Raw genomic sequence first — 24,054 nt, 5'->3', positions numbered from 1 at the left:
TCCCGTCGAGGCGGTTGGGGCTGGGGGGAGAAAGCCCTGTTTGTGCCGGTCTCCCGCAGCAATTCCTGTAGTTACTAAAGGACTTATGGAAATCCTGCTTAGATTAAGTGGCTCTCCGGGAGTCTCGGCGGCGCAGCGGCGCGGGCCGGCGGCTCTCCGCGGTGCTCCTCACCGGCACCGCGCCGCGCCCGCCCCCTCCTTCTCTCTCTCTTTTTCTTTTTTCCATTTTTTCTATTTTTTTTTAATTTTTCGTGGAAGGGTACGTGGTTTCCTCTCCTCAGAGAGCCTGGCGGGGCCGCCCGCGGTCGCGGGGAAGGGCCGTAGCGGCGCGGCCGCGCACTGGCTTACAAGCTCAATCCACACAGGTGTGCACTTTCATCAGTTTTCAGCTCTGCCGTGTCGCCGGTGTTGCCACCGGGTTAATTCTAGCCGCTGCTCCAAAGCATTCTGTGGGTTTTTTTCTTTCTTTCTTTCTTTTTTTCTTGTTCCCCCACTCAGAAGAGCTGCTGCTGTACTCCTGACGGGACCTGTCCTTCAGTAAGTAAGATAACCTGGTAGAGTTTCACGTGTTTAACGTTTATTTTATATGTGTGTAGAATGAGTAACTGCTTTTCCTTGCCAACTTACTTGCCGGGAGAAGCAGAAGTTTTAACTGTCTTTTTCCGGGCATCTGATTTTTTATTATTATTTTTTTTTGAGGAGGAGGAGGTAAGGCTAATGTCATGTAAAATGACTGTCTTAATTTCTGGTATTTTGTTAATCTTACTTCTGTGTGTGTGCATTTTGCAAATGTAGTGGGTTCGTGCATACTTCCATGCATTGCAGGGTAGTACCAAAGCTGATTAGTAAAAGGTAGCTGTAGGACTCAAACAGCACCAGGAATGTGTCTATCAAACCAGCATTCTCTCTGCATTATTCCACTATTTTATTCTTTGCAGTTTTAAAAGAACTGTAGATAATTCTTCAAGATATTGAAATATTTAGTTTATATTTATACTGCTGTGGTTGTCACCTTCGCTTTATGTCAAATTTTAGACTCATTTCCTGAGGATATCTCTATTTTCTGCTTTATTTGCACATTGATAGCTCTACTGAGTGACTAGTCACAGCCACTCTTTCTCTGATAGAAGCATATTAAAATGTGAAAGCCTAAGACTAATCTGCTTTGCAGGACTGTTCAGCCCTTCTTTTGATTAAAGGGAACCAAGTTCATTTTAACATTCTCGTTTCCTTGTTCATACAATTCTTACAGTTTTATTAACAAATATAGGGCTCTGAGGATACATTTGCTGCTTCTCGTATTTACTGAAGGTAGGAACRTTGGGAGGTATGGATACGGTCTTGTTATGAGGAGTCTGATTTCTAGATGCCAGTGAAATGATGTAACTGCAGGCTGACATTAAAATCCCATGCCTTATATATTTTCATCGTTATTTCTTAGAAATAAAAATTGTTAATACAATGGAAGAAACATTTAACAGTCAGATCTGACTTAACAATGGGTAGGATTTCAGGTTAGCTCTGCAGTTGTTATTTTGTTTGAATTAAGGCTTGTGAATTTAATTTCAGCTGTATAAATAATTAAAAATCACTATTTTTATAGTCTTCAATCTGAAGGGCAGATCCTGCAAAGCTTTTTAAAATGGTCTTTGCTTACTTTAGTAGTCTGACTGCAGTAGGATTTCTGACATGTGTGAAACTTGGATTTGAGATGACTGCACAAAATGTGGTGACCCAAAATGTAACAGTATTTGAACCTGTGTATTTGTTTTTCTACACTGATTTTATTTGCATAATTTCATTTAGGATGTGCAAACATATGTGGTACAGCATAAAATAGCTTAATAAAGTAGTGCATGAATGTATAATAGGGATCAGCTGTGAATATTTTCCTTCTGGGAAGCAAAGGGGGGGGGTGATCTTGACAATGACAGCAAACAATGTATTTAAAAAGGACAATCATTGATAATTTCTAACTCCAAGTGGTATGGGTGCAGGTGGCTTGTAGTGGATGGAGTTAAGCTTAGGTATCTTGGATATAATATACCTTAATTTAATTACTTTAATAGCTATTTTCTGTTGAAACTTTAAAATCTAACAATCTTACTTTTATTGCAGACTTTAAAGATCTAATCATTCTTGCGTGCACCTGAAATATAAAACTAGTGCAAGGAAAGGCAACAGATGATTGGTTCCATCATATGATTTTTGTTGTTTTTTGGGGGTGTTTTTTGAGTGTACTTAAAAGATTATGATGGATAATGCTGTCTTGCCAAAGAATGCCGACACAGGTGTTCATCGTTATCTTAATTAAGATCCTGAGAAAATGTCATCTTTTGGCATGAATTATGAAGGGAGATGCATTAGGAGAACATTTCAACATTTTATTTTTTTTTCCGGGGCAGACGAGAAGGAGGCTGTTTTCTCAGAACAGTTTTGATATTTCTTTATCACAGTACTTGACCTTAGACACTTACTGATTAATTCTTTCCCCTCTTCAATTCATGAATGTGTTACAGAGAGGTACACACACAACTTCAAGCAATCCTTTAACACCCCCTCTTCCCCCAAATGCCCTCTGTTCTTTTTAAAGCTAGGTGCTATAAATAAATAGTAAGATATGTTGTAGCAGAAGTTGACTGCTTAGAGGTGTTTTTTTTTGCAGTGTTTTTACAAGTATTAACAACACAGACTAATAGCAGAACAAAACAAATGCGTAGGTATTTTATGTATGTGAATGTACTTTAAGCCTGAAGAGAAAAGAAGATATTTTTCTATCCTCACCTTTACAGTAACATGGAAGTWAAACTAATTCATGTGTTGATGGAGGGTGTTTCTGTGTTCTACCATTTTAAATCAGTATGTTATTAATTGAACAATAGCTTAAAATCATGCCCSAAAAATATTGGCAGGAGCATTAGCAGTAAAACTTTGGGGCACTTACCTGCAAATGCTTACTCATGTACATATTGCTGTTGGCATCTAAGATGAGTTGCTGAGAGTTACAGGTATTTGCAGTGGAGGTGCCAGTGTAAGGTGGTTCTTGGAATAGGTGAATATTCTCATAAAAGAGTTCTTATAGAACTTCTTAATTCCTCTGCTATTTCTACTGCCTGCATTTACCGGTCAGAGAAATTTTGTCAGCGCTCTTTCTGTGCTTGTGGTCTGAGATTCAGGTATAAACTCATAGACACCTGGCAGAACTTCTCTTTTCTCTATCCAGCAATTGGGTATTAGGTAGCTAAAGTAGATTTTTTTTGTCTTGATTTTCTCAGCAAGCCTCTATATGCAAAATCACTTTTTGTCTACTAAAAGAAACTTGATTATTAATCTTGATTCTTTTTTAATAGATCAAATAACTTGTTTAGTGTGTGGAATAATATCATATGGAGAAGTGCAGCTGGCAGCCTTGAGCACATAGTTACTGTATTGGACATATAACTCTCAAGATCTTGATAGTATCTTGGGAGAACCTGAAACTGTATTTAGGTTCCCTTGAAGGTTCCTTTAATTAACTGGTGCTACTTGCTTGATTTTGTTGGCATGATATGGACTAAGTTTAAAAATGTCTTGAGGGTTTATTTTGCTTACAGTTCTATGGGCATATGCAGAAAAAAGGTTCTAATGGTTGGCTTTAGTGGGGGGGAGGGAAGAAAGTTAGTTGTCTTACGGAACACGTGTGTGTCCGTAGCTCCCAATGCCGAGGTAAATTCTGTTTCTCTGGTTCAACCCCAGGTGCTGCTGTTGGATGGGTGTTGCTGGAGCTAGTATGTGACCTGGTGCGTGAATGTTARGGGGTGGGTGACTTCCAATGGCGGCACTTTCTTAAAATGAAAACCCCTTTGATCTAATTTATGCTCACACGTACTAATCCCAGTATATATATTTGCAGTCCTAACGACTGTTTTAGCAGCAGTAGCTCAGCATTACCTTTSTAATGAGAAACTCAAGGACAGGAACCTTTTGAGTTTCACGCTCAAAAAAATTCTTTTTTTAATGGTTCATAATTCCTTCTATTAATATCAAATTTCTCTAGTTTCTAGGCCTTAATATGGGTAATTCRGAGATGAAGAATTCTTGAATCAGCTTCCTGCGGATTAACGTGAATGCATGCATAGGGCCACAGTCTTCATTTGTTGCTCTCATTGTTTCACAAAAGCTAACTAGTCAAACCATTCAGAATGAATCCAGGCAATCCTAACAGAAATTCCACTATACTAACAAACTTGTGACTGATYATTCTCTCATAGCCTCTCCCCAGAAGATGCATCTTCCTGGATTCCCTTTTCCCAACAGAGCGAGTTCCTGCCTTTTCTTTTGATAAGCTTATCTTTGCCGCAGATTTCCTAAACACTTCTGTCACAAATCAAGAATTCAGAGTTAACCTCTGAAATATTCTCTGCTGGCTTCTACAAAACTTTTCATGCCCTTCATATTTATTTTATATAGAATAATGTACAATGTAATATTTGGGTCTCCTGTTTTCAATTAAGCTATATTAGGTAACTAAGATCTTCTTTCATATCCCATAAAAAAGTATCAATATCCAGACAGCAGTGTGCTGGGATAAAACAGCTACAGACTTGGCTGCTACTGTAAAGTCAAGAACTAACATTTTAGCTGGCATGATAAATAAAACTGAGATTGTAACTCTTAGTGTATCGGAGTTGCACTAAATAATGCTACAGTAGGGTTTATTACTGGTTTCGTTGGATAATATGCAGCTGTAAAACCTCCTTGAAGCTTTTATTAAGAATACTCTGTCATTTTAAAAAGATGCCTACAACTTCTTTTTTAATAATAATCATGCAAGAACTACTTGTTTATGCTGACTTTGTCTGTTACACTGGGAGCCCCTGAGTCGCTCCAAGCTTCTGCATGCTTTGAGTTGCATGGACATGTCTTGGGAAGAACACAGCTCTACAGAGACTAGGTTTGAAAGATAACTTTTAAGGTATWTTTGTTTTGCTTGCTTTTTGCTTTTTCTTAAGTTTATTCCAGCATTTAATTTCTTGCTTCAGTTAGACTCGAGCTATTACTCTCTAGGTATAAACAGTGCTACTTTGYATATATGAAGCTAACCCAGGTAGTATCTGAGGTTGCAGAATGGCTGAGAAACTTTTTTACTAGCTGAGAAGCATATGGGAAAGATTTTTGTGGTAGGGAAGGGACAAGAGTCCTGAATCCTAGAATTTTTTCCTCATTCAATTTCTAGCACATCATATGACCTAGATTAGTTCATGTAACCTCTTTGCCTCTGTTTACTTAACTGGAACCCTTTGAATGTCTCAAACATTCATATTTAAATTACTGCCCATGCTCATAACTTAGACTGCTGTTCTTTTGAGGAAAAGCAAATTCTTATAATTTGTATGATATTTATATAATTTAAATGATTTGGTAAATTATTATTTATTCACTAGTAAAATGCTGTTAGACTTCCATATTCCATAGATGTGTGGTTTCCACATGCACTTGTTTATGATGCACCTTTTAGAAAATACGTAATTGAACATCATCCAGTGGGATGTGGTAGTAAGTGGTGGGATTTAACAAGCCAGGAAGATAAATAGGTGAAGAAACTGGAGTATGTATTGCTCAGTCCATAATCCATATATGTAAGAGAAATTTGCTGTCTCARTTAGTGACAAATACTATCTTTTCCTTCCATTGCCTCTTTCTCCGTATGTCCATTCTTCACCAAGAGAACCCAAAAGAAGAAGCAGTGAGCTCTGCAATGACGAAAATGAATCCGCAGTCCATCCTAGCAAGCACGTCCRAGTACAGGAGGAGACATCATATGAAGCTAGAATGTGTGGATTAGCCAGAAGTTCTTTTTAACCATGTAAAGTCCTACTCAAAGATAATGGTAAGTGATTTTGTGTGTGGGCAGGTGATGATTGATTCAGGAAGTAAGGTATTACAGTTGTGGCAATTGCTGTTTTCCTTTGTGGTGCTGGGTTCTGCCTCTTACAAAACGCAGAATTARTATTTCCAGGTACATGTAGTCTTGTTTATAGTTAGAGAATCATATGGAGTAGATGGCAAATTCTGTAGTAAGTACTTTTTTTTTCCTTTTCTTTCTTCCTTTTTTTTCTTTTTTTCCCTCTCTCTCCAGATGATCTCGGTGAGTCTGGTCTAAGTGGTCTAAGCAATGCTGAAGGGAAGAACAGAGTTGGAAGGCAGGAGTTGTTTCAGAGGTGCATTCTTCCTTCCATAAAGCCCAAACATGAAGATTTTTGTATTGCTAAACGGTAATATTACCAGTAATACTGCATGATGCAACTGTGAAGGCACTGCTTTATTGTAATTGTTTATTGATCATGTGGAGCTACATTTAATAAATGAACATATACTAGTGATTAAAATCAACATTATGAGTGAGAGCAGTAAATCAAGAAGGTCAGTACTGAAGGAACTAATACTAGCGTTTTTTTTTTTTTTTTAAGCTGGTATCTGTCCTGTTTCAGATGTTTCCATAACACACAGTTCTGTGAGATGAGAAAGATACAATTAAGAAAATACATTTTCATTGAAGAAAGTAAAGTAACTCTTCTTAGTTAAAATGATCTCTATTGTGTCCTTCACAGTCCTTTTAGCTATTATAGCATCTTAATGCATTGTCCAGCAGAAAGAAGCACTCGTGATGCTGACCCGTGAAATCTCCATAAACATCTGCAGTGCTGCAGCATATGCTGCTCTTTCTTCTCAGGGCTTCCTTTGCTGAGGAGCATTTTTGTAATGTCCACCACGGTGYAGCCCTCTGTGACCTCTTGCTCCCAAAGATAGAATTTGCATTTCTCTTTCCATTTGGGATTTGTGGAAACTCCCTCCTGGGCCAAATAATTCTCAAATATTGCAAGAAGAGATCTGACAGTATTGTCTGGGAGATGTGACTGGGTGACTGATTTAATTAGTATTAACGTTTATTAAGTGCTTTACAATGGAGGGGAAGAGTTGTTGTTCTTGTTTTTCATGAGTAGGAGAATCAGCATGCAGGAAGAATGGATTCAGTGATTCTATGATCTCTTCTATCTTCTGTGATTCTCGACCCCTCTAACTGGGTGACTGTCACGAGAACTAACAACCCGGCTCGGGAGGAGTGCTGAGGAGAAGTGCCGACATTGTTAGTGTGGCACGCTGCTTCTCCCTCCTAGAATGGCTTAATGTGCTAGGCAGTGTCTTCCCCCTGCAAGTGTCAGTTGGCCACTGAAGAGATTTAGAAGGGCTGATCAGCCTGAGGCTGTCTCTGATAGCTTCATTCTAGAGCTCATCCAAGGAAAAAGAAAACATCTTCCACAGTGTGTTACTGCAACTCATTTCTAGGAGCTGCTCTTGTCTTTTTTAGCTATTCCTTCCCCCTAGCCTCTTTCACTTTCTTAGTAGAGTGGCCTGTCCCCAGGATAAGTTTTCCTGCGCCTGGATAGCCTCTAAGACTGCAACTGTGTTTGGGGCTGAGATTTTAGTTTTCTTTTTTAATGGTTCATTTTGCTAAGAGAAGAATCTCTCCAGCTGCTACAAACAGTGGTTTTAATATGTATCAGTGATGGGTTTGTCTTGGAGATATGTGGCTTCCATGTAGAAGACAGAGACTTAACATCTRTTTGAAAGTACCACCAACCTTGGAGGTGCTTGCTTAGATTTAAAGTAAGCCCTGTTCTTTTACCGTTAAAACCAGTGTTAGGGAAAGATGGGGTATTCTTTTGCAAGTGAAGTGAAAATAACTTCATTTCTTTTACTGCTTTTTTTCTCTCAATTTCACAGTTGCAAGATGAATACTCAGAAATAAGTTGGTAAGGCTCATGTGGTTAAAATGAATGTGTGGTAACGAGTTCTGCACATTAAAGATTGAGAGCTCAAACCATAGACTCCAAAGTGAAACTCTCCATAACCAAGTTGGATTTTTTGCTTGTACAAGGAACGCGGGCTTAGGCCCACAGTTACACAACAACTTTATCCTGTCTRCTCCTTTATTATCTTGATTGATCTGCACACGGGTGTCTCAAATGCTGCAGTGTTGGGGTGAAAATGGAGTTTGGGGTGAAAATGGAGTCCGGGGTGAGGCGGAGTGGCAACAAGTAAATAATTTCAGTCCAAGTATTAGTGTTACTCTGTAAAAATAGATTAGTTTTACACAAATGATTTACATTAACAAAGATCTGTTTATAGCATTTTAACAGCACAATAGTTAATTCTTTGTGTAAATTAATCCTTATACAAATTTAATTCCATATACAACAGTAATCTCTGAGTATGAGTTGAAAATATATTTTCAGTTAATTTATGTAGGGTATGACTTTTTTCTTCTCTGCAGTGGTTACCTACTCTAAAGTTGAGTCAGTGTGTGCCTAATGAAAATTAGATGTGAAATGTAATATCTAGAGGACAAAGAAGCATTGAAATCTATTGCTCTTGAAGACAAAGGTACTTCAGACAATTTTTTCTTTCCTAATCTCTTGAGAATTTGATGCGTTAATTCTGTTATGAGCAGTTTGGAGTGAATGAAATTGAAATATCTTTAGAAATAGTATTAATACCAGATATTATGCATACCTTTTCTGAAGCTTAGCTTCATTTTCAAATGTACAGCATTTTGAGAGGCTAGTTTATAGAGAATCTCCTGTTGAGGAATAACAGCTATACTTGTCTCTGCACAAAAGGTTTAAGATGATGTTTTCTCTGTGAAATTTGCCAGTGCTGCGACCATTTAAGTAAAATGTTTGTTTACATAACAGCAGTGGCATTTCTCCTCCTCTTCCTTGTGGTTTTGTCCAACTGGATGTTGTGAGTGACAGTTGCAGTGACTGCTAAGTGTTTAAATGATGACACCATTATGTGAAGTGATTTTGAAATGAGAGATTTCAGCCAAGAATTACATCTGCTCTCATCTCCTTCAAATCATACTCTCTGGCTGTGCAGATTATGATTGATTTGTTTGTGACAGATTGCAGGAAACAGTCATTGATTTTTCAATATTTTACCTTAAAATTATTTACAGTTGTAACCAAGGGGAGGTATTTCCATGGGCTGTCAGCCCCTGAAAGACTGGGATAATATTCCCTGCTCCCTGACAAGACAAATTACCCGTAATGAGTGCAGTAGCTGAAGGGTATACTTTTATTTTAAAATATGTCAATAACCCCAGTGACTAAACGAATATTGATTCAGCATAATGAAGCCTGAGTAATGTGAAAATGAGCTCTTCAAGGAGCATGGTAAAGACTTTCTTTTTAGCTTRTAGCAAGAAGCTTTTCATTCTTTACTGTTAGGTAGTGAAAATATGCGGTCTTAAACAAGTCGTCCTTGAACAGTAGTACTATGTAGCGTCAGGTAACAAAAGACCTTCCTTTTATTTTTTTATTTTATTGCAAGTTCTTTTTCTTCTGTGTGGTTTAGCAGATTTGTTGATTGAAGAGAAAAATGCAAGTTATCCCAGGCAAAGATAGAATTACTATTGGTGTTAATGTCTTTTGCAATAATATTCTTCAGCCAGCCTAATGGCATTTTTCAAGTGGATTCTGCATATATGAGCATGGAAATGTATCTAAATAAACTATGGATTTAATTTCTTATTATTGACTTCTTGGACATATTGATGTGTGTTCTATATGATCAGTCTAATATTCTTGTCCTTTAACAATTTAGAATAGCCAGTTTATGAGAACCAAGATATACTGTGCTATAAAACTTAGTTACTGTAGTGCACATTTTTCTTTCTGGGGCCTTGTAACRTTGCATGTTTCTTACCAAATGAGAATTTTCAAGCAGTAATTCATTTAAATTACAGTAATTTATGCAGTGCCATAGATGTGGTGTGGCAAAGCATATAACAGATTAATATGGACGTACTACAGTCATTCAATTTTGGGATTAGATTAGAAAGCACGTTGAGGTACAACTTGTTAAAAATATTGAAAACTATAATCTGAAAGGATCAGTCTTTCATTTTTATTTCAGCTTATTGTGTCATGTTTGGAAAGCTCTGTAAAAGCACTGGGTATAAATAGGTGTGTAATTCAGACGTGTACAAAGATATTTTTGGGRGGTGTTCATTTATAATGTATCAATGATGAAACAGTATCATAGCCAGAATACTTAGTGAAGGTGTCTAACTGGGTACAAAGATGACTTTCCTTATTTTTTGAGGACCGACTTCAATTGCATTAAAGTAGCTTGTGCAGATATTCAGACAGAAGTTTTTCATATTGGCACATAGTTGATCTTTGCAAATATCATTCCTTTAGTACGGCTGAAAAGTATTTCAGGAGGCACTTGAGAACCTGTGGCATTGCAAGTTAAATCAGAAGCCTGGAATGCGAGATATGCTAGCATTTCTAGTTTGTTTATTTGCAGAATAATATGATGTACATTTGTTAGTTTGTATAGGTTTGTGCATAAAACCTGGGATTTGCAAAATAGTGGAGAATCGTTAATGGGGAGGGAGTAATAACCTCAGCTATAAAAACAGCAGTGATAACAGGAAAATTGGAGACTTTTGGAGATTAAGGTTCAACTGGTAGCATTACACAGCTCACTGCTATTTTATACGTCCCAAATTCTCTGACTGTTCTTTGTTTCTGCACCTCTGTCTCTTCAGCAAACAGCAGGAGATGGGAAGGGAAGGGCACCTCTTGGTAGCTTTCCTACAGTAGCAAGGAGTCTGTTCAGGGCAGGGTGCCAGTTCTGATGCAGAACAAAGGGCATGTAAACATTTGCTTTAACCACGTCTTTATTTCCTGGAAAACCCTGTGTGAGCTCAGTGGTACCAAACTGAACAAAAGCGGATACTGCTGGAGGTACTGTTGAGCATTAAACAAAAGTGGGCTCTGCTTCAGGGCTACTGGCTTGTTTCACTTGTGAGACAAGTAGCATCTATTGCTCTGCTGCATTTCCCCATGATCAATTTGCTCATTAAATGGCTGCTTACGTGGTATTCTGGTTCAGGCCTGAACTACCCGTTTGGCAGTAATGGCAGACGGCGTGACCTTGTCCTCAAGAAAAATTGGCAAGTGATTTGCATGCTCTGTAGGTGATGACAGAGACTTTTGGTGATGGTGACTTGGCAGCTCTAATGTTTATTTCTATGTCTCCTTTTAGTGTTACAATTGCTGCAACTTTCAGGTGACTAGTGAGAAACAACCCAAAAAATCAGTAGTCAGCTAAAYGTTCTAGTGGCATTTGGAATCTGCAAGGAGCAGAACCTAAACCCAATTGCAATTCAGTTCAGTAAAACTAAAAGCAGAAAATGCTGTGGAATGAAGACTGGGGTAAAGAAAGGAAAACCTCCTTTGTGGCAGAGAGGGTGTTGATGGTAAATCATGAATGGTTRAAAATAGGGTTAATATTTATGGGTCGTGTGTCCCTACACCTTGGGAGACTTGGAAATTCTGATGCATTTCAGTTCACTTGATGCATGGCTCAAAGGCAGTATTTTAGTATTCTCTTGTAGTGGAAAGGTGATGCGTTAGTGGTGTGTGTGTGTTTGCCACAGTTAAGATATATCTGTATACCTGTTTGATTGTAGGATTCCACTTCTGGTAATGTGGCAGCCAGAGCCAGTAGCTGATTTTTGTACATGTGGAATTTACACGCGTTCTAGGAAGCACCATATACTAAAAGCTCTTAGGAGTTTGAGTGGTGATTATATTGCAGAATGTCCTTTTTTGTGTGTGTGTGTGTGTGTGTGTGTATTAACTTATCTTTTAATGTAATGTCCTTGGGCTAGTGGCAACGGTTGGAGTTGCAGTATTCATAAATAATTCAGAGAGGGATAAAGGGTAGGGGTGCTTTGTCATTTGAATCTTCATTATGTGCACACATTTCATTTTAGATATGGCATTGTTTGAATTCATTCGATGTGATGATTGCACTGACCTGTCATATTTGTTTTGATGTCCCTTCGAAGGACCATATGCTCCATCCTTACAATACTTGGCATGAAAAAGAATGCAAGTTGCTAACTAAAAAGGCAGCTAACATCCCACATAGATGAAAATCCTTACTTCCTGTTGTCGCATCAGTAGACGTACTACTGCAGTGCAGTAGAAGAAAGTACAGTTCTTAAGTCAATGCAGTAACTAAGTGGCTTCATAGTGTAGTGGAAGGTGGAAGAAATCAATGCAAAACTTATTTGTGTTAAATCTGGTATTTAAAAGCTCAGCTGTCACTGAGGTTCTCTTGGTGTGAGAAACCTGGCATGTGGAAGAGGGAAAGTACTGAAGCCAACTAGAAATCTGCCATGATGGAGGTATGCCACGATAGCTTTGGGAATACAATTAATCACTCTGTACTTCGAAGTGGGATTGTCACGGACAGTCTTCCAGGAGTGCACCAGAGCTAGTCTGGTTATGCCAGGTTCGGGTCTTTCTTTGACAATCCGAATGTTCCTTTCCTCTTGGAGAAATTGCCTGCTTAGCCAGAAAAAATTTTGGTTAATGCTTTTGGGAGAGCATACTGTGGTAGTTTTCTCTAATTCTGTCATAACAGTTGCATCTGTTCCTGCACTCATTTCTGTACATGAGGAGTATAATCTCTAGAAGTTAGAGAAGTGTAACAGTTTCAAGTTCAACCACGTACACTAAGTAATTTAACTGCATGATAATGAGTAATGTCCAATTCCTACTGACGAATGCAGTAGCAATTCATAGTTGCTAGATAATAGTACCACATTAATGTCACCTTTGTATGCACTGTTAGTGTGGCAGGATGCAACCACTACAATATTTCTACGGTATGAAGAGTAATTGCAGCAGTGAGTGGTGACTTGTGCGAAGTAGGTTGTCCATTGTGCTCTTGTCAGTGACAGAAGGAAGCTAATTAAGTGCAAGTTAGTGAAATACGGTAATGAGAAGCTGTGAATGGGAATAACTGTATGCAAAACTGTTTCTTTTCTAGATCCTGCCATCAAGGACTGAGCCTCCCTGAAATCTTCTTATCAGTTACTGCCGAGATGAGAAGGATAACAGGAAGGAGTGCTTAAGTGGTTTTAATGACAGCTAATTTCATCTGTTTATCAAATGACAGGTTGTTTGTTTCCTCAAAAGTCAATTGTAATGACAATATGCTTTTGGAAGTCATCTTTGTAAAATAAAACTGACAATTTTAGGTTACAGAGTTACTGTAATCTTTCTGTACAATGTTGTGTCACTRTAGTAAACTGCTGGAAAGTCTGTATTTTTTCTGAAGTAACTTGTGTACTCTACTCATTTGTTTGAATGTCTGTTGACTGCCATGTGAGAAGTTCCTTTCCAGAGTTTTTGTTCAATAGAACAGTTATTCTTACAGCGCTCAATTTATTATTGTCTAAATTACTGTTGCCTTAGCCTCCYGCAAAAATGTTTCTTTTCAGTAATTCTTAAACAAGGAATGAATGGGTTTTTGTCCTCTTCCTATTTTGATCGGCATATTTTTCCTTTTAGTGAAAGCTTCTTCAGTCTTCATAATGACACTATTACAAAGAAAGGTGCTTTGGAAAAAGGAAAAGAAAAAAAAAAGTGTCTTTTGATGCAGTGATTTTTGAATGTGTACATTGCCTAGACACAGTTGCTGGAGGGAGAGACAAACTTGGGAATGTCATGCCGTGCAAAATTAAGAATTAGTAGCTCTTGCATTGAGCAGTCTCTTCAACTAGAATTGGACCTATTGCATCTGGCTTATCCTTTGACTCTAGTGGAACTAATGTGTCCTTGGMGTTGCATTTTTAGAGTAACTTCAAATTTATGTTTTCTTCACGAGTCTGCTTTAAACTGTTGGGATTAACTTCAGAGAAGGCAAGAGATACAGTCTCTTTGTCAGCAGCTGTGCTGGTTAAAGAAGGAGGCTCCATGTACTCTCTCTACTGGAGATTATTGCCCCTGCTAGGCAAGCAGGCTGACATATTTCCATGAGCACACTCAGACTTACCTCAGGCAGTGGTAATCATATTAGTTAACTAGTGATTAATTAACTAATTAGTGACAATCAAATATTAGTTAACTAGTAGCTTGTTTTGGTGAAAGGGCAGGGGGTATGCAGACCAGTTGCCCAGATGGCATATCTGCGGGGAGGGGTGTTGAGGACCTGGTGGTGGCATAGTCTTTTTATCAGGTGCAGTTATGCCTCTAAGAGGATGTGGCCAGAGTTTGATGCGTTAGAAAGTTGTGCAGTTCTGTTGAGTATAATTTGCATGTTTCAGAGACATGCTAGATAATACAAAATACAGCTGTGCTCCTTAGTCCTTGTGCTTGACAACATGAGTGGAGAGAGTCGATATGAGTGTGTGTAGGTGACAGAGGACACACACATGTTTCAGGGAAGTTTGTATTTGTGGTCGAGATGAGTAAATGGTACAAGTGTTTCTGTACCTCAAGGTACAGTCTGTTGTGCTTTATTCAAAGTTTTAGCATACAGTGCCCTGAGCTGCTTTTAGAGGAGGAAAACAAAACAAAACAAAACMAAACCCACCCCRCAACAGAACACCTCTCCCCCACTAGTATACGCTGCTGCTTTGCTGTCTGATAGTGCTACTGGTGCTGGCATCTGGTGAGGCATGCAAGCTAAGGGCCCTGCTCCTGCTGTTCACTATGTCAAAAGGGGAACAGGAGCGATGATCTCTGGAACTGGAAGGTGTACTGTACAAAAACAGTACACTAAGCAGCTTCTTCAGACTTGACTCTTTTCATAGGAAGGCTATCAAATATAGGTGCTGTCCCACAAGCAATGCTTGAGAATACAAAAAGCATCTAGTCCATCAGAACCTTGAGGGCAGCAACTCTGCTCGTGCCTTGTCTTGGGGGACTGCTAGAGGAAAGGAAATGAGTCACCTCCAGCTCAGCAGTTTTGGATTAGATTTTCTTTAGGTGGTCCTAAGCTAAAGGAGGAGAAAAGAGCCTCTATCTTGCCTACTATAAGTAAACTGAATTAGGGAGGAAAATAACGTACTAYGTCTGGAAAGGCACTGGTGTGAAAGAGCCCCACACAGTGCTGATCTGCAGGAAAAGAGCAGTTTCTCCTGGCTGCTTTGTCCTTGGTCACACTACCCTACCGTAGTGCTTTCAGACCAGATCCCACGCCTGYTCTCCCCTGAATGCCTGCGGACCTCAAGAGTTGTGGGGTGAAGAGATAGGGCATGGGGATTCTTAAGATTGAAGCTTGCAGAAAAATTTGGAGATGGACACAAACTTAGAAGTCACTAATATGTTGAAATTGTATGCAAGAAGTAGAGATGATGTGGCAGTTTGTGCAAATGTATTGTTTTCCTGCCAAGTTTTGAGCTAACTTGGCTTTGTACTGCTATATACTAAGAAAATGTTGGACTTTTCAGTCAGATTCTTTTACTAGCCTACGCTTGCAACGTAATGCTCTGTGTGTGCATAGTTCATGGAGGCAGCATGCCAACCGCATAATTTCCAAAATCCTCCACTTGCCACGGGTTCAATCTGTGCAAGTTTAAGGTGAAATGGGGTGCGGTTCCTGGTTTGAGAGCTGCGCTCGGTAATGGCATCCTGTGGTCAAGCCATGGCTGAGCTCACAGCAGCATTGCTAAGTTCAGGGTACTAACAGTGTGGAGGTGAAGTACCTCATCCAAAGGGATGCTTTAACATCCCTAGCGACCTTTAGTTCAGAGTGGCTGAGCAGCCACAGCTCTTTAAGGCAGCCCGTAATTCATATAATCCTGTTATCGTAATACAGACTATTGTAGAACCTATGTTAAAATAGTTACTGAGATGCTTGTGATTTCCTAATAATCTTTTTTGCCTGCTCAAGTGCCTGTATGTAATAATCCTATATATATATATATATATATATATATATATATATATAAATACCATATAGCTATATAGAATTAAACCAATATTGTAAAATAACTCCTCTCATATAGGATGCTGTCATGCTGTGTTATGCCAGTGACTAAAACTTTACTTCTGAGCACTTAAAATGATCAAGTACTATACTTAAGACTGTCATACTGTTTATGTAGCATGAAAAAGAAAATAAAATACAATTTTAGAGCAGACTTTTTTCTTATAAATACTCCAAATAATATGTTGGCTTCAACTAGACTTCCTGGCTCTATGCTATTGCTGCATTCTGTATGAGTATAGCAGGATCCCAAGCATTTCGTAATGTGCTTAGTGTTTTAAGCACATGATTTTTATGTATTTTCTCCATAAATATATTGGATAAAACGTAATTTTCCTTAACTGGTAGCGTATTTACTTTCTAGCTCCTTTAACTTTAATTCAAAAATATTTGAATGAAATATAGCTCATTCCTTAAAATAATCTTTACATCTATAATATGACTGTTGATTTCATATGACTGTTTTTGTATTTCAGACGTAGCAAAACATTTCCAAGGCATTGTGCATTGACAGCATAGAGAGATAAAAATCAGGTAATGATAAATTCTATGGTGCAAACTTTTAATARGAATAATGAATCATTAAAAATGTTTAGAAAGAGAATAGGAGATTTGCTATCAGTTGAGGTCTTTGAATGAAGATGGAATGTTTTTATAGAGATACATACTTGAGTAAATATCTGTCTGAGGTACAGAAATTCCTACCTGGGTCTGTGGCTTTCATTACCCCTGGGGTCAGCCTAGATTATCTTGGAGGTTCTTCTGCCTTAGAAGAGAGGAAGGCATCAGTACTCTAGTTTTAACAAATATATTTACAGAAGAGCAGCTTCTACTGAAAACTTATGAAAAGTTACTTGCACTTCTTTTAAACAAAAAAACCCTCTGTGTGTGTGTGTGTGTGTGTGCGCGCGCGCGTGTGTGTGTTGGGGGAGGGGGGTGTCACTTAATTACTAAGTTGGCAAGTTTCCTGCCTTCTAACATCATGTGTTTTCAAAGATCCTTAATCACCTGGCTACTTGGTTTGGAACACTGTAACATTTCAGTAGCTTTAGGTGGGTTTTGTTTGCTCATCCATGCATGCTTTCTTCAACTGTCTGTCTTACACTGCCYGTTTTCAGCAAGAGCCTAAGGTCTGTTGGGTAATTCATATGTTTTGCACTGAAGGACTTTTGAAAAGTATTTCTGATTCTTTTTGGTTGTTTTGTTGAAATATAGACTAAATACCAGAACTCTCTGAATGTTGTGCAAAATACATATTTCTGTAGAATCTCAACTTACTCTTCTCTGTTCCTCCCAAATTAATCAACCAGCACATTAATTTTTTTTTCAGAGCAAATGTCTCTTATATATTTCTGCAAAGTGTAATGTTGTCTTGTCTCTAGAAATAATTATTCGGTTTAAAGTAATCTTGATAGCAACCTGCTGCGCATAAATTAGGTTTGTTCTCTATTAAGATTAGTTTGCTGGCATCCATTCACAGGCATATCACAAAAAAAATGGTGAGTTTATTGCATCTGGTTATTCTTCCTTTTTTCTTTTTAATGGGCTTTTTGTTGCTGTGCTGTCACCAAGGCTGAAATAAATGTGTGCAAATCATTTATGTTTCTACGTTCTCTATAGCCTGAGGAGATGACATTGGCTCTTCTGTATCATGAAAAGATTTGGGGACATAAGCATTTGGAGAAAGGGAGGAGTTGTTTGCACTTAGATTTCTGCATCTTATGCACCTTTATTTTTGKCTAGTTTAGATACTATGTATTCTACTGGAAGCAGTATGTTATCAGTGGAGTCCAAAATGCCAGGTATAGTTAGCTTGTATGTTTAAAGAGAAATATATATTTTTAATTGTATGTGCTAGCCTGCTTTCATGCAGAAGTACATATTTTACATGGGGAAAATGCTATGTGTATCAGAAAAAGCAGAAAAGTGATTTAAAGTTGTGCACTAGTGTTTTAGATACGAAAAATAACTGACTTTTATGTCTTTGTTTACGATTTATTAGGGTGAGAGTTTTAAAAGCTTAGTACAGACTGTAAGTGCTTTATGGTCAGTCACTGAGAATTATGGGCTCAGCATGGTTCACGTTTTTATTCTTCAGTATATTCATTATTGTTAGATGCTGAGTAGTTATTGCACATAGATGACTGATTTTTTGGTATTTTACATTTTTACAAGTTCAGAAAAATACTTCGTTAAAGCAGCTCCTGGGTGAATGAGGTAATTAAAGAACTGTAGCACTTTTATTGAAGTTGACACATACTGCATGTTCTTTAAAACTCTGTATGTGAGCAGAATGCATCCAGGATTTATTGCGTTCAGACAGCTAGAGATACTGGGAAAGCTTTTAATAGCAGTAAAGATAACTTCAATTTTTACACTGTTAAATAAATCTGTCTTTAGGAAAAGGGCTATTATTGCAATATATTGCTCATGTCCTTCATATTTACTGTTTGTATATGTTACATGTACGCAAACCTATACACAAATGCTTAAGATCAGAACACTTTTATTTGTCAGAATTTGTGTATTCTATTTAGTATTTATTTGGAAAAAATAATGTCTTAATGCTAACTGAGAATTTTAATTTACTTGGTGCCAGCAGAAATCTGCACTTTATTGATTTTTTTTTTCACCTGAAGTGCAAATCCTGCTTTGTTCGAATTGCAACTTTTAGTCTTTCAAGAGTTTAGTGCAGCAGGTGAAGAATCTTACTTAACCTACACCAGAGACTTAGTCTCATTTTAAATAAGATAATGAATGCCATGCCCTGCAAGCCTAATACTTTGCAATTTGTGAAAAAAATAGGCACGTAATTGCAACACACAATAACCAAATACATTATAAATGAATTTCCTTAAGAGGTCTACTGAATATAGTTACTGATACTATGATTTTTAGCCAGATGATCTTTTTCCTTTTTTTCCTCCCCTTTTGCAACGTATTGTGACAAATGTGCAATTAGTCTGTCTCTCCTGTTAACAACTCATATCTTAAAACCATCTTTAATATTTCTGGTTTAAAGTTATAGTGATTATGCATTTAAGTCAGAGGTAAAAAACATAGGGATTTCAGGATCAGAACATTTTCTTTACCTCACTTCTATGTACCTATTTGTTTACAAGGCCCATGACATGGAGGACTTTGCCAAGTGCACACAGCTCCCATGATTTTAATGAGAATCGAATGATCAGAGCCACACACAATTAAATACACAGCGTTATCAGTGTTCATGCTTTCTGTAGATATAGGCACAAAGTACTTTCCTGAACAAGCAATTGTGAAAAATATCAGATGGCCAGATTCCTCTGCTGTAACTCTTTCGAGTAACCCCAGAGCCTAACCAATACCATCAGAAGCAGCCCCATCTCTTTCAAACCCGGGTGATGCCAAGTGTGTGGAAGTGTAATAGTCTCGTGCCCCCTCCGGCGAGCAAAGCAGGCAGCAGGTCGCAGAGGCAGGCAGGGGTGAGCAGGGTGTGGGAACCAGACCAGGGCAGAAGGCAAGAGCGGTATTAAAATACTGCTAGTTCTTCTTTTGTGGATGCTTCCAGTTTAAAGTACAGCCATCTTCATTACCACACTAGGAAAAAGTCTTGGCAAAGTATCACAGTGGTTGGAGATGCTCTTTTCAAAGTCTCCTTTTCATGTAGCCATACTGAGTCACAGAAAACTTCCGACTAGGAAAAATCTGTTGCATCTGTGTAAAGTGTTTTTTTTTTTTTTTTTTTTTTTTTTTTTTTATTGAAATTCTTTGTTAGTGTTAAATTCTTAGCAGTGCACTCTGAACTCACTGTTATATATCACAGTTATGTATCATCCATGTATGATTTTAGAGTAGAAAGTTGCCTGCACTGTTCAGTTACCTAGCTAAAGCCTTTATACCATCACACGTATATTCTGGGTATTTAAACCTTTGTAGCTTAACTGCYTTTCAGGCATTATGTTTGAGTTAGTATTCCATACTGTAACATATAATAAAGCACATTGTTAAAACACATACTGAAAGAACATCATTCATCAGCTACAAATAAAAATGTGGAATTTATTTTTAATTTTACTTTTTTGCCRCTTCACAACAGATTTTTGCATTACATTTAATATGGAAAGGGCAGAAAAGAGGGTACTTTCACTTATTGGGATACATGAAGTGCTATTATGCATTTGTGTTTTGTATTTCTAGGACATTGTATTGTATAAACTGAAAATGTACTTCTTAGTTTTTGCATTTTGTTATATTTGCAGTATAGTTGTTTTTATGCCTGAGTGTCTTGAGTAAGAAAGCTAGGTATTTTTAACTATCCACATATTCCAAAAAATTCATCTTCTATCCGTATTTTCCTACGTAGTTTTACAAGTTGAAAACCAAAGAACTGGTTTATAAACTGCCTGTCTGCATGTTTTAATATTATGACTCAATTATGTAAGTGTAAACTACTAACTAATCCATAAGAGTTTATGCAAGAGAAAGTTATCTAATTAAATACTTCTAATTTTAGCTGTGAAAGAAGCCAAAAATGAGGTCTGAAGAATTTAGAGAGGCTTTGTTTTTCATAGCTGAAGATCACTTTACTGCAAGTCTGATGATCGTGTACACAGGCCATCTCCTTCCTGCTAATTAGGCCTCATAAACATGGGCTCTAGAAATGCGTTGTGGAACTTTTTTCAAAAAAACCACTACACCTTCATAAATAAGGAAACTGTATTGTATGTAAGTATTATACAATGCTCATTTGGCAGACTATAATTTAATAGAAGAACAAAGATCAGACTAGTGTATCAGATAATTTTCAAAACATTTTATTCCACACAAATTAGCTCAGGTCCTAGAGGGCAAAATGACAAGAGGTTACTCGTACACTATGTATTTAATTAATTGAAAAATGCTCAAATTGCTTTTACAGTTGTTATTAAAAAGTAGAATCAGTGTTGCCAGTGCTCAACCATAATTAGAACCTCAGGGAATTAAATATTTAGCATTAGTAATGTAACAGCACTTAGGACACAAATTTCTATTTTTGTAATGAAAGCAATACAGTGTAAGTGCAAATGGCTGAAACGACAGCTGTGACAAGTGAAACAGCCTGGGATATTTCAATAAGACACCTCATTGGACAGCAAGTCTTACCACATTACTCGTTTGTAAAAGATCTACAAGTTTAAATCCCAGTAGTAATGCATTACACCACGTATTTAGATTTCTAATTGCTCACAGGATGAACAGTTGGGCAAATGTCATGCCATAAGTGGTAGAAACCTACAGCGTTTTCCTAAATAACGGGGCAGCGGCTGACACCTTTGCCAGGCGTGAGCAGCCCGGTCGGGCCGGTGGGAGAGTGTCCCAGGCTGCGGTGAGGGTGTGGRGGGGGTGAGATCCTGTTTGTTTTCAGTTTAATTACGTTTTAAGCAAAGTGCTTTCAGTGATGCAATGTGAAAAGTCAGTATTGGGCTCTAATGAGCTGTAGTGGTAGATGGCTGGAGACCCTGAGGGATTCATTCACTGAATTAACTGGATAAAAGTCCTTGGTTTGGGCACGGCCTGACGGCTGAGCTGTGCCTGAAAACTCCGTTACAGAGCTGTCTCTCACTCCTGTTTTCATCCCAAACAGGCCACGGAGCGACTTTTAACAGCCGCCTGCTACAACCGTTCAGCTTGTCAGACGGTATTATATTACCGTCTAATAGGTAATAAAGCATATTTGACTTCATTTTTCTCTTCTGGGGTGGAAAGGGAAGGAGGAGAGAGTGAAGCTGGTTGCCTAGCTGTCAAATTAAAAGGAAAAAAAAAAAAAAAAAGATGTAGGCAAGGCACAACAGYACATTTTTAAAGCACCAGTTTGTTTCCCCCAAACAGGACGATCGGACGGAAGAGGTGGAATACGCGTTTCCGAGGGGTGGTGGGCGGGCGCCTGCGAGGCGAGTGCCGTGCTCGTGCCCGCCGTGCTCGTGCGTGGCCCGCCGCTTGGCGCGGTTTCTGCAGCCTGCGAGGGGAGACGCGCCGGGCTGCCCCGTCCTCGCCCCGGCAGCGCGTCCCCCCTGCCGGGGAGTTCCACGCCGTGTCGCGGGCCCCGGGGCCGGCAGCAAGCCCGCGCCGGCGCCCGCTGCCGCCGCAGGCCTCCGTGCAGAAGCCGGTTGCTGTAGCGCTGCCAAAAACCGGACTCCGCTTTGCCCTAAAACTTGGCGAACGGTGTCAGGGCCTACAGGGATGTCTCTGGTTTTGAAGCTGTTGCCTGAAGCGTTTCAGATAAYGGCTACAGAAGACAGTGCCCAGCGACGGGGCCCTTGAGGGGCTTTCTGCTAGCACGGTGGGCCGAGGCAGCCGCAGGCCGAGTCGGTGGCGCTGGGCGCCTGTCCCACTGCAGGCGGCGGTGCAGGTGTGGCCGTGGAGTGCGGTCCCACACGCCGCTGGGGTGCTTCAAAGCCTCGGGACGCAGGCTTAGTCCCTCCTGCGGCTCTGCTCCCTGGCCTGCCACAGTGGCGGCCATTTTGTGGTGCTCCCACCCGAGCGGCCATTTTGTCCTCCCCTCGCTGCCGCGCTCCCTCTGCCGCCGGCCACTCTCGCAGCGTGGCCCGTGCTGGCGGGTCTCTGCCTGTCCCCGCCGGCTAGCTCCCTCGCCACAGCTGCCCCCATCCAAGCCCCATCTCCTTACCAGGCAGCCTGAGTGCTGCCTTTTGCCTCAGGTGCCATTATGCCCTGGAGACTGCTGTAGCCCCTCACAGTGTTGCTCCCTGCCAGTCCCATCACACACTTGGCCCCAGGCCCCRCTCCTCAACTCTGGCTCCTTCCCTGCCCGTGGGGCCGGGCCTCCGTGGGCCCGGCGGGCAGGCACAGGGCTGCCCCAGCTGGCCCCTCGTGGCGCTGTCTGCCCCCGGCCACCCCTGACCTGAACCCCGACCTGATGCTACGTCACTGAACGTGGTGCGGCCTTTCCTTCAGCTGTACTCCCAGAAAGCGTTTGGACTTCTCAGTTGAAAGTTTCTCCTAAATATTTGCCCTGGAACCTTAGGCAGATGCTTTTAGATTGAAGTTTTGAGCTTTAGTAAAGCAAAAAACAGCGGCCGCTCGGGTGTGTGTAAGGAAGCACTGGAAAGCCGGCTGCTACCCCGGGCACCGTCACCGAGCCAGCAGGCCTGGTGCAGGTGAGCGGAAAGCGATCACCAACGAGGTCTGAATAAACGCCTCCCTCCTCCTGGTGATGTGCTAGGGCACAGTTACTGTGGATTGTGCTGGCTGGAAAAACCRTCATCAGCTCTTAGTTTTGTGTATCACATCTATAACAGTTCCCCCCCCACACACACATGCCCCATTTCTTTGAGGACTTCCAGCTCTTGCCCCTGACTAGATTGCACTGGAATAACGCTGAGCTCTCATAGGCAGCCTTGATTTACACCAGTATGAGTCGTAGCAGGATTTTTTTTTTCTGTTGTATCTGAAAGCTGGGCTGAGCCTCTTGTGTGGACGAGCAGGCAGCTGCGTGGACATGATAGTAGAGCTATTGCTGACTATCGTGGCAGTGATCTGTGATTTAAGAAGTCTCTATTCTGTACTGGGACAACTTACTTATTTTTTAAAAGTCCGTTTTGACAAAGCTGCTCTCCTAAGGTTTGGAGGCTTGGATCTCGTCTGTCATTGCCGGGATCAATCCTTGCGAGTCCTGCTCCAATCTGTCGCTCTCCGAGGATGTCGGCCCGGGAGCGGGGAGGAAGGGGGGACTGCTTGCTGTAGTTGCCTGGAGATTGGCAGCCGTAAAGACATTTTTCCTTTCTGCTTTATTTTTGTTCTTTGGCATCTCTTCTTCCAATCTCTACCCACTGTGCCCAGTGCTGTAAAAAAAACACAAAGGCAGTCGCTGATCCTTGCTGGTTTCTCATCCTTCAAGTTGAAGATAAAATGCCCTTTTCTGCTCCAAATTCCATCAGCCTCTTCTCGTCAGAAACATGTCACAAGCTACTTCATGGCTAACTTCTACCTGAAAGCATAAATAAACGTGAGACATGATTAATCCCAGCCAAAGGACATCTGAGGTTACCTCACTGGCTTGCTAGTTAGTGCAGGGCTCTGCTGTGAGCTCTGTGCTCCTACGAGGAAGGCAGGCAGAGCTAAAGCAAACATTGCAGTGTCTCACAAGTGTCCCAAAACGTGTGGACTTGTCAGCACAAATCCCATTCTAAAATGGGTTAAGAGAAGCATCGCATGCTGCTGGGGGGCCAGTAAGTT

The 24,054-nt window shown here is 40.0% G+C and overlaps 1 long non-coding RNA gene across 5 annotated transcripts in view; it reads left to right on the top strand.

Moving 5' to 3' along the window:
* The window catches only part of LOC146596543 (uncharacterized), a 230,489-nt gene extending 213,053 nt beyond the window's left edge, over window positions 1–17,436 (top strand). For 2 of the 5 annotated variants that reach the window (XR_014895733.1, XR_014895734.1), the window contains 4 exons: window positions 5,706–5,869; window positions 6,119–6,254; window positions 8,315–8,424; window positions 12,895–17,436. This is a non-coding gene — a long non-coding RNA (uncharacterized LOC146596543). Of the gene's footprint in view, window positions 1–6; window positions 538–5,705; window positions 5,870–6,118; window positions 6,255–8,314; window positions 8,425–12,894 lie in introns of those variants that run through there. The other 3 variants (XR_014895731.1, XR_014895730.1, XR_014895732.1) reach the window with 3 other exon arrangements.
* The last annotated feature ends 6,618 nt before the right edge of the window (window positions 17,437–24,054 follow it).

The sequence above is a fragment of the Rhea americana genome, unplaced genomic scaffold, assembly GCF_003343005.1.
Source record: "Rhea americana isolate MKP2758 unplaced genomic scaffold, rheAme1 scaffold_20, whole genome shotgun sequence".
In the NCBI taxonomy this organism is placed as follows: Eukaryota; Metazoa; Chordata; class Aves; order Rheiformes; family Rheidae; genus Rhea; species Rhea americana.
The sequence above is the reverse complement of the archived record's forward strand: the minus strand, read 5'-3'. Positions and strand labels throughout refer to the sequence as shown.